General features: G+C 38.7%; 1 pseudogene; it reads left to right on the plus strand.

Moving 5' to 3' along the window:
* The first annotated feature begins 4,181 nt into the window (after positions 1-4,181).
* LOC102896792 lies at positions 4,182-4,990 on the plus strand (annotated as a pseudogene).
* Positions 4,991-15,979: the final 10,989 nt, after the last annotated feature.

Raw genomic sequence — 15,979 nt, forward strand, 5'->3', positions numbered from 1 at the left:
TGGCTAACTGCAACTAACTCATGTTAGTAATCACTTTTATGTCTATAACAGCTTTTTCTGTTATTAGATCATTAAAATGATGTAATGATCAGAAGAGTGACAAACTAAAAAATGGATAATGGGACAATATAGCATGTCTGCAGCTAATAACCATTTATTTAATTTTTAATGTTTTCCAACCTTGGCTTTTTGTATTTCTTCTTTTACCTGATTGCATGCACTTTTTACTGTTCAGTCCCCACAATCCTCTAGGACAGGGCTTAGCAAATTTTCTGTAAAGGTCGAGATAGGAAATATTTAAGGCTTTCCCAGCCATCTGTCTCTACTGTAAATATTCAACTTTGCCATCGTAGTACAAAAGCAGCCAGAGACATTACATAAAGTATGGTGTGACTGTGTTACAGTAAAACTTTATTTGCAAAAACAAGTGGTAGACCAGATTTGGCCTATTGGTTGTAGTTTGCAGATCCCTAATCTGGAATAAATGATAGAATTTAAATAAAGGTATTTGACAAACAAGAAAAACTCTTTAATTCCTTTCACTAGTCCTTGCTCTGGCTACCCATTAAAAGTAGAGATTCACCAGTACTCTCATCTTTGTTCTCTTTTATTCTAGGTCTGTACACAGTCTCCGAGCAATTGCATACTGTCCCATGGTAAAACATAGCAACCACCTTATGTTGGTCCTCTACATCTACCCATGAAGGAGGAACTGGTACAGGATTTGGCATCCTGCTGTAAACAGTAGAAAACTGGACAAACTATCAACAAACTTTTCATACATTGGACAATAGGCAGTGTGGATCTCTGCAAGATCTCCCTATTACTAGAGTTATCTTCCTAAATAACAAAATTTAGCGACTCTATTTCTTATTTATAAATTTCCTTTCCTTATTACCTACAATGGGATTAGCTTGGCCTGCACAGTCTAAAAGCATTCTGTCAGTCTCATCTATCACTTCCCCCCACATCATCTCTGTATTGGTTCCTGTCACACTAGACTTTGTTGTTTCTCAGACATTAGGACTCTTCTAAAACTCCCTACCTTTTCACTTGCTGTGCCTGCCACCTTAAATGTCTTTCTATCACCACTTCAACAGCAGGAAGCAGATAACCTGAAAACTTGTTAAAGGCACCCAGGACAGTTTTTGTTCGGGAAAAGTTCTGGAAATGAAGAATTGTGATGGTTGCGTGACAGTATGAATGTACTCAATGACACTGAATCATACAATTAAAAATAGTTAAAATGGAGAGGATGGAGGCAGGGGGAATGGCATAGATGATAGAGGCTTTGTTCATCGCTCTTGTGACCAAATCAAAGTTGTGACAGAAACACGGAGCAAACAGGAAGCAAAGTCACCTGGGATCTAGATGAACAGAAGCACTACAACTAGGAAGAGAAATAATTAACCTGCAATGGTAGAAGGTAGGAGGGGGTGAAGATGCGAGGCTGCCCTGTCCCCCGCGGCTGAGTGGAACAGAGGCAGCAGCAAGGGTAGCCGGCAGCTGTAGATGCCTCTTAAAGGGGCCGTGTCCGCAAGCAGACATTCCCAGCGACAGACCTGCTCGCTCTGAGCACTAGCACCTGGTCAGCGGCTCGGGGGCGGGGACGGAGAGCAGGAGGGACTTACAGGAGGACACTGAGTTATCAGAGTGTGGGCCAGAGGCAAGGCTCTCTCCTGGGCAGAAGTCCCACCAGTATCCATTCTTCCTCTGTTGAGCCCTCCCCACTCCCAGATGCTGAGAAGTCATCAAACTAGATAACAGAGGTCGCTCCCCGCAGAGGATTCTCTGAAACTCCCCCAACTCTTGGCCCCACCCAAGCCACATCCAGTTGTGTCCTAGGCAAGTTGTGTCCTTGCTGAGCACTTATACTAGTTGCAGCTGACCTCGGTTTCTGGTGTGGCCTCCTGAGGCAACTATAAGCACAGCATCTGTGGATTGCTTGCTGAATATTAACAGATGGCCCCAGAGGGGCACAGGCTGGGGCTAAACTTGGCCTGCAGCTGAACTCCTCAGGACTGTGCCCTGGGCACCTACTACACAAAGCCACACTAATAAGACTGAAGACTTAGGATTTTCGATTAGTACATAGAAACAGACATGGAAAGGCAGCCAAAATGGGAAGACAAAGAAGCAGAAACCATATGAGAGAACAGAACAGAGATCTAGATATAAAGGAGTCAAGTAATCTAACAGATGCAGAATTCAAAACACTGGTTATAAAAAATGCTCGATGAAATTAAGGGAAATGTAGATGAACTCAGAACTTTAACAAAGAGATAAAAAACATACAAATGGAAATGGAAATTATAAAAGGGAACCAATCAGAAAGAATGAATACAATATCTGAGATGAAGAATATATTTGAGGAAATGAACAGAATGGATAAAGAAGAGGATCGAACTACCAATATAGAGGATGTGGAAGCCAACAAAAATCAGAACAGCAAGAAAAAGGAAGCCAAGACTATAATAATAATTTAAGGAGTCTATGGGACACAATTAAATGTAAAAATATCCATGTCATAGGGATACCAGAAGGAAAACAAGAAATTAATTAAAGAGTTATTTGAAGAAATAATGATGGAAAACTTCCCTAACCCGCTGAAGGGAATAGACATACAACCCTAGGAAGCTCAGAGTCCCAAAAAAGATGAACCCGAAGAGGCCCACACCAAGACACATTATAATTAAAATGCCAAGGTTTAAATACAAAGAGAGAATCTTAAAAACAGCAAGAGAAAAGCAGTTCATTACCTACAAGGGAGCTCCCATAAGACTGTCAGCTGATTTCTCAAAAGAAACTATGCAGGACAGAAGGGCTTGACACAAAATATTCGACATGATGAAAACCCAGGATCTACAACCAAGAATACTTTATCCAGCAAAGCTATCGTTTAGAGTGGAAGAACAGATAAAGAGCTTCCCAGACCGAATTAGCTAAGGAATTTATCGACAAGCCAGTATTACAGGAAATGTTGCAGGGATAAGAAGAAAACACAAGTATCAAAACTATGATTAAAGAATGGTAATAACTACATTCCTATCAACAAGTACCTCAAATGGAAAAGAATTAAGCGCACCAACCAAAAGACAGAGTGGCTGAATGGATAAGACCTCTACATATGCTGCCTACAGGGGACTCACTTCAGATTAAAAGATACACAGAGACTAAAAGGAAGGGAATGGAAAAAGATATTGCCTTGTTGGACCTAGAGAGTATTGAGCTAAATGAAATAAGTCAGATAGAGAAAGACAAATATCACATGATTTCACGTACATGTGGAATCTAAAGAACAAAATCAACAACAACAAAAATGAAAACAAATTCATAATACAGAGAATATTTTGAGGACTACTAGATAGGAGGGAGGTTGGGGGGTGGTGAAAAGGGCAAAGGGATTAAGGAGTACAAATGGACAGTTACAAAGTAGACATGGAGATATAAAGTGTAGAATAAAGAATATAGTTAACGATGTAATAAATATGTAAGGTACTAGATTTAGTGGGGTGATCATTTTGTGAGTTATATAGATCTATAATCATTACACTATACAACTGAAACTAATATTGTATGGAAACTATAATTGAAAAACTCATTGAACTATAAAAATAATAGTTAAAATGGAAAGTTTTATGTTGTGTATATTTTACCACAATGAATTTTTAAATGGTAAATTTTATGTATATTTTAACAAAATATATAAATCTTTAAAACACTCAGAAATGCTAACTTAAACACAATGAGCGTCTGTTAAAATTCATTGCTGAATGCACAAGAGAGTAGTGACATGAACTGAATCTGCAGCTATCCTGGTGACGGTGGGGAGCAGCTGGAAGAGTTGATCATCTTAATACTACAAGGGCTTGTTATAAAAACCTACATGGAGATAAGCCCCGGGGCTCATTCAAACCAGAGTTGAACTGAAAACCCATAGAAAGTCAAAACTCTCTTTATTAAATGTGTAGACTGGGAAAAAAATTTGCCAATATGTGGTCCAAAACCTATAAGGAGAAAAATCAACTTTAAAAACTGATCCTTAGGACTTTAAGATGGTTACCATGGTGACTATCAGGCATATTACCCTATAAGTCCCTATGTTGACTAGTTGAGACAAATATAAATATGGTCTTCTACAGGTATAATATAGTCTTAGCTATTGCCTGAACAAGCTATTAAGGACTTGTGCTGATTTCCTCTACCTGGTTCCATTTATGGCATTCATAATTTTACCCTCCATGGAATTCTTATTAACGGTGTTTCTGAAACTCTTCCCTGAGATGTTGCCATCAACTTTCGAAAGTGAATCAAAAAAGAAATAAAACAGAAAAAAAAAATGGCTGCAAAGTTGGAATCAGCAAATTTCTTCAAGAAATGATTATAGAAATGGCAAGAAGGAACAGGGCCAAGCTGGGAGATGCCTGTACTCAGTTCCCATCCCATGTCGCACAGGTCCAGACAGGCCGCGAGCCCAACACGTTTTTCTAAACTATCTGAAAATCAGCTAACCCTGGAGCACTTAGATCAACTCAGCTGGTTGCCCTCTGCAAACTGCTAGAACTGCAGTCCTTTAGAACCAACAATTTGCTCTGCATTCAGCTCCTCATGAAACTGAAGTCTAATAAAACAGATGATGAAATAATTGCCAAAGAAGGGGTGAGTGCTTTGAGTGTGTCAGAACTACAAGCTGCCTGTAGGGCCTGAGGGATAGGATCACTGGGTCTCATTGGGGAACAACTAAAACAACCACCCAGAATGTGGCAGGACCTCTACTTGAAGGAGAATGTCCCTCTTCTTCTTTTGCTCCCATCACAAACCTACAAGATAGATGTAAAGCCAAAGCAAGTTGAGTGGGGAGGCTCCAAAGACAGATATTCCTGTGGAATCACCTACTTCCCTTGAATCTAAAGAGAACATGGTGGATTTAGCATCCCAGCTGAAGGGTACTAAGGATGAAAATTTGGGGCAGTCCTCTAAGGCCTTGTGACCATTCCAGATGTCAGCAGTGAGACGAAGTTCAAACCATTTAGAAAAATATAATTGCAAAGCCCATTTCCTCTGTACCATCATGTCATCCCACTAAACTGTATAAAGGCCCCACCGCATGTTGTTTTTAAAAGCTTTGTGTCCATATGTCCATGTCCTTAAGGGGAGAAAATTTTTTGCATAATGGAATCAGCTTAGTGCCTTAGATTAACTCTGCTTCCTATGGCTTGGTAACCTGAGTGAGAACTTGGAAACCAAAAACCATTGTAAGAGCACCTAATTTTTTCAGAGTGATCCATCAGTAATAATAGTGCCCTGGAAACAAAGTCCTTTAGGAGATGGAATGGATATAGACTTCGGTAAGGTCTTTCTAGATGTGAAGAAAAATGCTTCTCAGAGCATAAAATGGGGAGTTAAATAGAAAAAAATAAGTGATCCTTAGGCACACTTCCATTTCTGGGATGAAGTAAGCATTCTTTTCTCTAATCGTCCCACTTACTACAACTAAAAACCCTGGACGTTGTATATAAAGCAAACGTAAGACTGAAAAGTAGGGTGAAGGCAGACTGAATAGAGACCTTGGGATCCAAGCAAAGACACAGTGATGAGTCCCTGTGTTTTCTTTTTGACTCATATATCCAAAAATGCTGAAGAAGCTGACAATCAGAAATTCCAAATGGCACAAACAGAAAATAAAGCCACAACAAAAGCTTTCTCTAGCCAAAGGACCAGGAAAGGAGCTGCCTAGCAAGGAAAAAAACATTTAGACAATAACCCCTCTATTCTAGCCAAACACCACAGGAAAAACAAAAACAAAACAAAAAAACTGGCCTTGCACACAAATACCAGCAAAGACTAAATGGGGGTCTAGACTTCCACCTTCATAAGGATGAAATGAGGTACCACAACACCCCCTCTGGGGTGGTGTCACAGAAGGGAATCTAGACTTTGATCCCCACCAGCCAGTAATGAGATATTCCCTTCTTTCTCCACAGTGTCAGTGACAACCATGTGAGGGGCCGGGACTCACACCACTGCCAGCAATGATGAGGAGGCTGAGTGGGAAACCTGGCCTTCTACCTACACTTGGCATTTACAAAGTAGTGCCTCTACTTCCCCTGTCAGTGGGTCAGAGAAAGCCAGATAAGACAGAAAAGTTTAAATATGATCCAGAATCTCATAATATGAAAATGTCCATGTTTTAATCGAAAATTACTCATACCAAGAACCAGGAAAATCTCAAACTGAATGAAAAAGAGAGAGAGAGAGAGATCCCAACACCGAGATGACATGTTAGAACTATCTGACAAAGATTTTAAAGCAGCCATGATAAAAATGCAGTGGACAATCATAAAAACATTTGAAGCAAATGGAAAAATAGAAAGTTTCAGTGTACTAGTTTTCTATTGCTGCTCCACAAATTACCACAAACTTAGCAGCTTAGATGATGCAAATTTATGAGTCATAGGTTAGAAGTCTGACATGGGTCGCATTGGGCTAAGATAAAGTTTCTGGAGTGCTGCTCTCCTTTCTGGGGGCTCCTGAGAAGAATTCATTTCCATGTTCTTTCCAGCTTCTAGAGGTCACCCACATTCCTTGGCTCATGGCCTCCTTCCTGTATCTTCAAAGCTACAAATGTTACATTTCTCTGACCACTGCCAGGAAAGGTTCTCTGATTTTAAGGACCCATGTGATTAGATTATGCTCACCTAGATAATTCAGAATAATTCAAAGTCCTTAAATTAATTTCATTTTAAACTTTTAACTTTTAAACTTCAAGAGAAATTTTAAAAATACATTGAACAGAATGAAAATTAAAAAAACAACATATCAGTATTTTGTGGGACACAGCTGAAGTAGAACTGAGAGGGAAATTTATAGCACCAAATGCATCCATTAGAAAAGAAAGAAAGAATCAAATCAATAATCTAAACACCTGCCTCAAAATCCTAGAAAAAGAAGCCCTTGGGGGCTAGTCATACCTGATGCGCCCAACAGAAACAAACACAAAACTACTCTAGATGGACTATGCCTCAGTCCAGGCTGCAAAATATTGCCACAGATAAAGCTCCATTGCAAATGAACTCACCGTCCAAAACTACACAAATAGTATACATGAGTGTCCACTGAGAGGCAGTGTGGTGTGACTAGCATAATGCAGGCTTTTAATTCAGAGGTATCAGGGTTCAAAACCTGGCTGTGTCTCATCAACATAACTGTTGTGTCCTCAGTTTCTTTATTTGTAAAATGAAGATGATACAATATGCATCACAGTACTTGTGTAAGGATTAAACCAGAAAAAAAACATGCAAAAACCCTTCATATATAATACTCAATTTTTTATTTTTTTATTTCAATGAATTTCTCTTAGAATTTAGCCCCACGAAAAACTATTTCTCCTTACAAATTTTATGCTTCTTTTTATTAGCTGATTAGAGCTATTTAACTCAAGGACTTACGCTTTTGCCTCGACCAGTGAAAAATGTAGGCTAAACTTTAATGTTTCATCATCCCTGAACTCTTAAAAAATTGAAATATACTGATAGTAAAGTGTAATATCTCAACTCTGTGTCTTTTAAGCAACTTTAACCTCTTTTTTATTGGGGACTAGAACCACCCCCTAGTCATTTTCTCACTGTTTCAGACTCTACTCCACTAAACTTTGTTCAACTATCACATCTCTATTAGTCTCCTTCGTTTACCCCATGCCTACAAGTTTCTATTTGAAGGGTTTAAAAAGTAATGTGACTCAGGATGATTCCATCTGCAACATTGTGGTAGCAAAACAGCTTAAGCTTTCAAAGTTTTTGGATGTTGATGCTAGGTTATGGATCAAATGATGAGAAATATGCCGAAGGGTACTAGAAAGTGACATAAACTCAATGATGATTTTTTTTGCCTCAGTGCAAAGTGGAAGCTGTGGATACAGTCGTGTATTTGATGTTCTCTGTCTCATTTTATACTGGTTATTTTAAGGTTATTAAAATGAGGATTGGTAGAAATGAGAATATCTTTTCTCTGAGTCTCTTAGAAGTACCTATTCTTAACCCAGGGACAGATAAGCAGAGACAACCAGAGTGTAGTTCTTTGAACACTTGTATATCTGCTTGAAGAACTATTGCTGAATTCTCTGCTTAGTTTACCATTATGGTTAATAATGGGTTAGTTAAGCCTTTCTGTAGAAAGACGTGGGCCAATAGAGTACTAGGCACATAGTGGATACTCAATACGACTGTGAAAGAAAGCCAAGAGATGTGTGTGCTGGGTTGTGTTAAACAGGATATTTAACTTCATCCTGAGATCTCCTGGCTCTCAGTGAGACTAATCTCACTTTAATTCCATGCAAGAAAAAAAAATTTTTTTCCAAACCATATGTTGCTTCCTAATACTTCCTAATATTCTTCCTCCATTTCAACTCAGCTTTTTTTCTCTCTAAAGTCTAAACCAACTGAGTCAGAGTCTGCAAAGTACTGTATTTATTTAACTTACTGGGTAGCCTAACAATGCCATCTCTTAGGACAAACAAAGATAAAGGGTCTACCAGTCCAGACTATCTCTTGACAATTTCTTAGAGTGAAACAAGCAAACTACAAGAAAAAAAAAAAAAGAAAAAGAAAAATCTAGAAATCCATCCTGTATAACAGAAAGCAAGAGATCTGTAACAAAAGAAAGTTATAAATTGATGGACTCACTATGAACATTTTGGCTACATCTGGTAGAATTAGAGAAAGTATGTTGAGAGTTGACATGTGTTAGAAATCCCAGCAGATCAAAGACTCAGCTTGAACTCTTTCCTAGTGGATCTAAAAACATCTGCCAACACCCCCCACCCAAATGTGGAAGAAGCTCTACATGTGCACGTTACTTTGAAGGTAGGAATTCCAAGGGCAGAAGAGCTAAGCTTAGCTTAAAGAGCTAAGTCTTAGAGATGAAGGCTTTAGCAAAATTATTTTACTAGATAAATGCAGTTATTCCAATTTAAAAAATATTTTGACCTATGGTCAAAAAAGGATAAATGGTTCAAAAAGAGACCGAAGGTTTAAAAATCATTTAATAAATGTCAAAAACTTCCTTTGGTTATTCCTATCTCATAGAAAGTAATGAGCTTCTTTCTTCAAATTTGGGTCCAAAGGTATGTTTCTACACAGTCAAGACAAACTGTCTTCACTGGTTTGGAAAGGGCTTTCCTAGGACAAAGATTGTCAAAGGACCCAGCCCAACCACGCAAGCACACAAAAGCATTCCTTCTTGATCACCTCTGAAGAGCCCAGTAAAAACCTATTTTCTGGTCCTCTTCTATGGTGTTCCTTCGGAGTCACCCACAGATTAAAAGCCTAAGTGCAAATAATAAAAAAATAAAACTTTAAAATTATTTGAAGAATATATAGGAAAATATTTTTATATCGATTGGAAAGGCCTCTCTCTCGTAGATTTTATTATAGGAAAATTTTAACTTATACAAAATTAGATAGAATAGTATAATGAATCTCTATTACTCAGCTTTGACAATTACCAATTCACGGCCAATATTCCTTTTTCTGCCCCGCCTAACTCCTGTCTCATATTATTTTGAAGAATTCCACTCATCACACTATTTCATCTATAAATATTAAGGAATGTATCTCTAAAAGGAAAGAAAGTCTAAACAAAAAGGAGCTCAATATCATTATTACAGCAAGAAAAATTTTAATACTAATAACTCCTTGAGCTCATCAAATATTTGGTTGGGAAGGATTTCTTGAAAGAAAGGAAGAATTGCAGAGAAGGCGGAAGAGGAGAAGGAGGAGAAGGAAGGAAATGAAGGCCAGAGGGAAGAAGAGAGGAAGAGAGGGAGGGAGGGAAGGAAGAACAAAGGAAGGAGGGAAGGAAGGAAGGAAGAAAGGAAGGAAGGAAGGAGGGAAGGAAAGAAAGGAAGAAGGAAGAGAAAAAGACAAACTATAAACAAAAGAAAAGGCACAAACCTAAAAAAGTAATTTGATAAATTCTATCACATAATTTTTTTTTTCAAAAGGAAAGGTTATTAGAAAAGGGATAATGCTCCATAGACAGACTGTGATCTCCTCTCAGAGGCAGAGAGTGAGAGGGACACATAATTTTTTTTAACTTCTTTACTTGGGAGACACCATAAACAAAATTAAAAGATAGTTCAGAGAATGGAAGAAGATATCTGCAATGCATATAACAGACAAAATGTTGGTGTACTGAATATATAAAGAACTGCTACAAATATGGGGAAAAAATGACCCTAAGAAAATTTTATAAAGTATATGAACTAGCATAGTTAAGGATGGTCAACAGCACTAGTAATCAGACAAGTAAAAACTAAAGTCATAGTGAAATACCAGTTCACACAGTCAAACTGGCAAAAATTACAGAGTTAGGCATATACTAGTATTCACAAAAATGTGCTCAATGGGGACTCATCCACCACTGCTGTGAGAATAAATTCCCCTAACCTACATCAGGGCTCATAGTTATTTGCTCACTAGACTACATGCTCTATGAAGACAGGGACCATATGCTCAAAAATATTGGATTTGATAGGAAAAAAGAGAAAAGAAAATTGGTAATGGCAGACGCCACTATCAAAAAAATTTTTGACAATGTACAGAAAAAATTTAACATACAGAAAATTTTTAAATGTTTATGTACAGGAAACATCACAAAATCAAATCTTAGTTGTAATATTCACAAGGGGAAAAAAACTCATCCGACTGAAACTAGTTTTGGAAAATCAGAAAAGAAAATGGAAAATATGATCTAATAGCAATGCATAGAAAAAAAATGTTTGAGAAATTGAACCAAACTAATGGAATATCTCCAGTAAATACTTTCTTGATGAAAATTCATCTCATATCCAGTGTCTACCAAAGTTCCAGGCCCATAGTAGCAACTCAATACTCAAATAAACAAATAAGTTTCTATTGATACATTTACTAAGAAATTTTCAGACACATAAGTAACCCAGATATGACATACAAGAGAAATTTCTTTCTTTTTATCAGTTTACTTTTTCAGTAAGCAATTCTAAATCTAAAAATTGATAGCATCTTTTAACGTGATTGCTAGCATATCTACAATAGCATTTAAAACAAATTTGAGGGGAAGAATAATATTTCCAACTAGTGGTACTGGGACAACTAGATATTCACAAGAATGAAGTTTGACTCTTACTTCACCATACTAAAAAAGTAACTCAAAATAAATCATAGACCTAAATGTAAAGCTGGAATTCTTAGGAAAAAAACACGAGAGTAAATCTTTATAAACATAGATTAGGCAATGGTTTCTTATATATAACATCAAAAGCACAAGCAACAACAGAAAAACTAAACTAGACTTCATTAAAACATCAAAGCTTTCTGCTTCAAAAGACACCATTAAGAAAGTGAAAAGACAACCCACACCCATAGGATGGGAGAAATTTTTATCTTTATTGTCTCCCTCATCACCTACAGAATAAAATTCTGACTGTAGGACTCTATACCTGGCGCATAAGAGCTGCTACCTCCCACCACTCGTCATCAAGTTTGCTCCAATCATAGCAAATTCCTTGGGGTTTCCTGTGCTTTATTCACACTGTTGTGGCTTTGTACATTCAGTTCTCTCTGCTTTGAATGCCCTTTCCCTATTTGCCTAGTTAACTCCCACCTGTCCCATAAGACCCAACTCACTCCAGACTGAGCTGGTAGCCCTCTTTTGTGCTCTCAAGGCATCCTGTACATATGCCATTATAGCATGCACAAGATTGTTCTGTAGACAACTGGCTTCCTTGCTCTATTCTCATAAATCTAGCTTTCTTCAAGGCAGGGTCTGTGTTATTTTTATCTTTCATTCCTAGCCCCAGTAGAGGTACTCAATAAATAAAATAAAGCAATAAATGAATGAATGGAATAAATAAACTCTTCTTTCTTGAATTAGTTTTTGATCTCTTGCCTTCCATAACTCATGTCTATTAACATATAGTTTTCACATGTTACATTTTTCATGTCTGTATGATTTCTGTCTATGATTTAAAAACAAAGGATTTCCACCTTAAATAAATTATGAGCAAGTTTCTTCTCTCAGATGCTGTTTTTGTATGGTTTGTATAATTTAGGTTAACTGATTGCTACCTAAATTAATATCATAATTGAATTAACAATTGAATTAATATCACAAGTAACCGATAGTGGATCTGAAATGTGTCTGTGAGTTAACAAACTGGCATTTATAAATAGAGAATTAGAGACTGTTTTAAACTACATTTCACTACTTACTACACTTCACTGCTGCTACCCTCTACTTCATTACCTCTTCACGTGACATAGACTGCTGAATTCCTTTACTGCGAGGTCATATTCCTAAATTAGAAAGAACTAGAGATGAGACATGTAAGACCTAAAGTGAGTTTTGTGGCTCAGAGAGTGAGTCACAGAGATCAGACTCCAACACACATCTCCCATTACGTTTATTTTCTAGTTCTAAGTTCAAACTTGGATTTAGAAAAGCACATGACTTGCCTCCTCACCAGTCTTTTAGCTCAGGCGTGGGTTAAGAGGGATATGTCAGAGTAAAGAAGGCACATGGGTGGAAAGGCACATTTTGAAGTTGTGAGTGTCTTTACACTTACATTTGTCTTTGTTAGGAAGTGGCGTGGGAGCTGAGAGTGATGTGTCTTGACAGGGAGTGGGGCTCGAACAGAATTTTTCTGCATAATTTTCCAAATGTATTGTTTTAGATTGAACTTAAAACGTGCTTCTAAACTTTTACACGCCACAGAAACTCCATCTGGATTGTTTCTTGGGAGAATATGCATTAGGGGGTGTTTACTTTTCTGTTTTTCTAAGGAATCTGGAGTAAACACACTTTAGCCAACATCTTATAAATCAGTACTGACGAAACTTGGGACACTTCATGATTTGTTGCCTATAAGTTGGTAAAATCATGCTCTTACCTTCACTCTGCACTGGTGGTAACAAATAGCCCCAGGGTTCCTATTCCTGCGCTGGAAGGAGCTTTATATACATTATCTCACTTGATCCTCACCATAATCCCAAAAGGGAGAAGAGGTAACACAATCCCTATTCTACACATGAAGAAACAGCCTTAAAGCAGTAATGATAGTAAATGATACTGCTGTGTCAGAGCTGAGATTCCATTCAGATCCATCCTCTTTGAAGTAACTCTCACTTAGTTACTAATGGTTGTTTGTTGCTGCGATCCCTGTATGGTCCAGCAAGTGAAAATTATAGTTTAGATGTACATTTTAGTGCTGGATTGTTCAAGGTCCTGCCTCACCTGTTGTTTGCTTGGGCTTGATATTGCTAAAGAGAACAGATGTGCTCCGGTAGGCAGAATAATGGACCCCCTAAGGATGTTCCTGTTCTAAACCCCAGAACCCAGAACATAGCAAAAGGGACTTTGTAGGTGATTAAGCTAATGATTTTGAGATGGGAGATGACGCTAAATTACCCACTGAGTCCAAAGTAATCACTGTGGTCCTTAGAAGTGAAAGAGGGAGACAGGAGAGGGTCAGATACGTGATGACTAAAGTAGAGATGGGAGTGATGTGATTGCTGTCTGAGAGCCACAAACCAAGGAAGCCTCTAGAAGTGGAAGAAGCAAGAAAACATTCTCCTACAGCCCCAAAAGCAAAGAAGAGCCACTGACACCTTGATTTTAGCCCCATGAGACTCATTTCTGACTTTCTGGCCTCCAGAATTGTAAGACAATACATTTGTGTTGTTTCGAGCCCCTAAATTTGTGATAATTTGTTATAGCAGCCACAGGAAACTACTACACATGTTGTCTGACACTCAGATCCCTCCAGTACACAGGGGACAAAATTCATGCAGCAGTGCTTGATAATGCTGTCCTTTTACCAAGTGGTGATATGTTCTGGTTATGAATAACAAGTATGAAGAGAAGGAGTTGCTACTGGCCCTGAGGTTCTAAGAGCCAGCCTCATAAGGAAGTGTAGATAGGCCTCACAATCTTCAGCAGCTTTCTTTTTGTTTTCTTTATAGCACTAGAGCATCTTAAATTAATTACTTCATCATCTATTGAGCACCTACTATGTGTCAGGTTCCAGAAATTCAAAGATGAGTAGGACTCAGATCCTGAAGGAGCTTACAGTCTAGTGGGGCAGCAGAAAACGTAAATAAGTTATTTCAATGCAACAAGATATGTGCAAAGACAAAAATATCTTCAGGAAAAGAATCACAGGGAAGTTTGGAGAGGGGTTGATATCACAGCTCCCGTGAGTAACAACTTTGGAATCCCCAGCTTTGGTGGGAGAGGTTCTGACACTTAATCTGGGTGTCCCTAGACCTGGTCTCTGTTGGAGCTGTGGCCTCTATAAAATCTCTTTGCTGCAAATTTCAAGGCTGAGAAGTGGGGGAAACTCTGAGAAGAGTACAGGAAGGAGAAGAGTTGCTGATATCCACACACAACAGATGTTTGGAGCCCTGGAGATCCATTCTCCACAATTCCCTTGGAAGTTCAAGAGAAAGAAAGTGAAAGTTTTCTTAAATTATAATGTACCAGCTAAATTTAAGATATTAGAATCTACTTGCTTTAGATGTTAGGAAACTGCTTCTCAATTTTTGTCTAAACTAAGTTAACCTTCTCATTAAAAAAATAAGCACAAGCTGTGAACATAAAAACTGGGTCTCTGTTTCATAGGTAATATCTAACACGCTCCATTTAAAATATATTATGTTTTGGATACAAGTATTTATCACACAAACTAGGGTATAACCCCTTCCAGAAATGCGGCAGTGCCAAGATTAATACCCAAATCTCCCAACTCCAAGCCCAAAGTTTTTGCCCGTACACGGCATTTCTGGCCTAGTTCGTGTCAAGGTATACACAGACTATTTTATTCCAAACAGTTTCAGGCAATAACAATTCTTTTTAGTGGAAGTCTTTGTCACAAAATAAGTTTAACTATTGATCAGAGTTTTAAATTAAATTTACAAATAAAGCAAGGCAGAAATCCTAAATGTTTGGGAAAAAAGGTAGCATAAATCTGCCCAAAGTAATTAAACACTTTATTAAATCCTTTCATTATAGATAGCACATAAAGTTTAATTTATAAAATTTTCATTATATATTCATGAAACGTTCATTTGAATCTTCATGAAAGATTTCCTCAAAGTAGAAGGTGACATTTTTTTCTACAATAAATTGGATATTTGTTAAGTATTAAAATTTTAGGTTAGTTAAAGAAGAGTCTTGGCTCAGCAATATGGGTTTTGCTAGAAGACACTGATTGCCAAGAAGAGGGAGGAATCTCTACTCTTGGGTCCACTTATTTGATGTATGCTGTTAAATAGCTGGGGCTTCATAGCAGAGAGGACAATCCATTTGCCATTATGTCAGATATATAAAAGGATATAACCAAGGGATATTACAACCTATTTTTTCCCCTATTGTTATTTCAACCACGGACTTTTGCAAAGTGATTTTCCACCTCTGTTCATCGTTTTGTTTTTCCTGAGTAATTCAATCAACTGGGGTAACCTCCTATGGTGTTTATCTCGTTTAACTGGAGAACGAAGATGCAACAATTCACGCCACCTCTTATGGGAATTTTCCAAAAAGGCGCAAAACGTCAGAATCCAGCCCCTTTCGGTGGAACCCACAGGTGAATAAACGAAAAGACACCTTGGCGCAGAGGGAGCGTAGAGACGCCCCTAGCAGAGCCGAGCGCCCGGGGTTAAGACGGTTCCACCAGAACTCAGAGGTCCGGCCGCCGCCGTGCCGCCACTGGGCCTGCAGGGCGCGCTCGCCGGGGTCAGGTCGAGGACGCGGGCGGGGCCGCGAGGCGGAAGGGCCGGCCCGGGGAGTGCCCACGTGACCGCCCGCTCACCGCCTGCAGCCCCCCGAGCCGCCGCCGCCGCCTCTCGGGCTGCAGCTCCCGGCGTTCCCCGCACTCGCCGCTGCCCGCCCGCCCCTCCGCCTCCTCCCAGTGCCACCCAGCCGGGCCCGAGCTGCCGCCGCAGCC

The sequence above is a fragment of the Pteropus alecto genome, unplaced genomic scaffold (assembly GCF_000325575.1).
Source record: "Pteropus alecto unplaced genomic scaffold, ASM32557v1 scaffold104, whole genome shotgun sequence".
Classification (NCBI taxonomy): domain Eukaryota; kingdom Metazoa; phylum Chordata; class Mammalia; order Chiroptera; family Pteropodidae; genus Pteropus; species Pteropus alecto.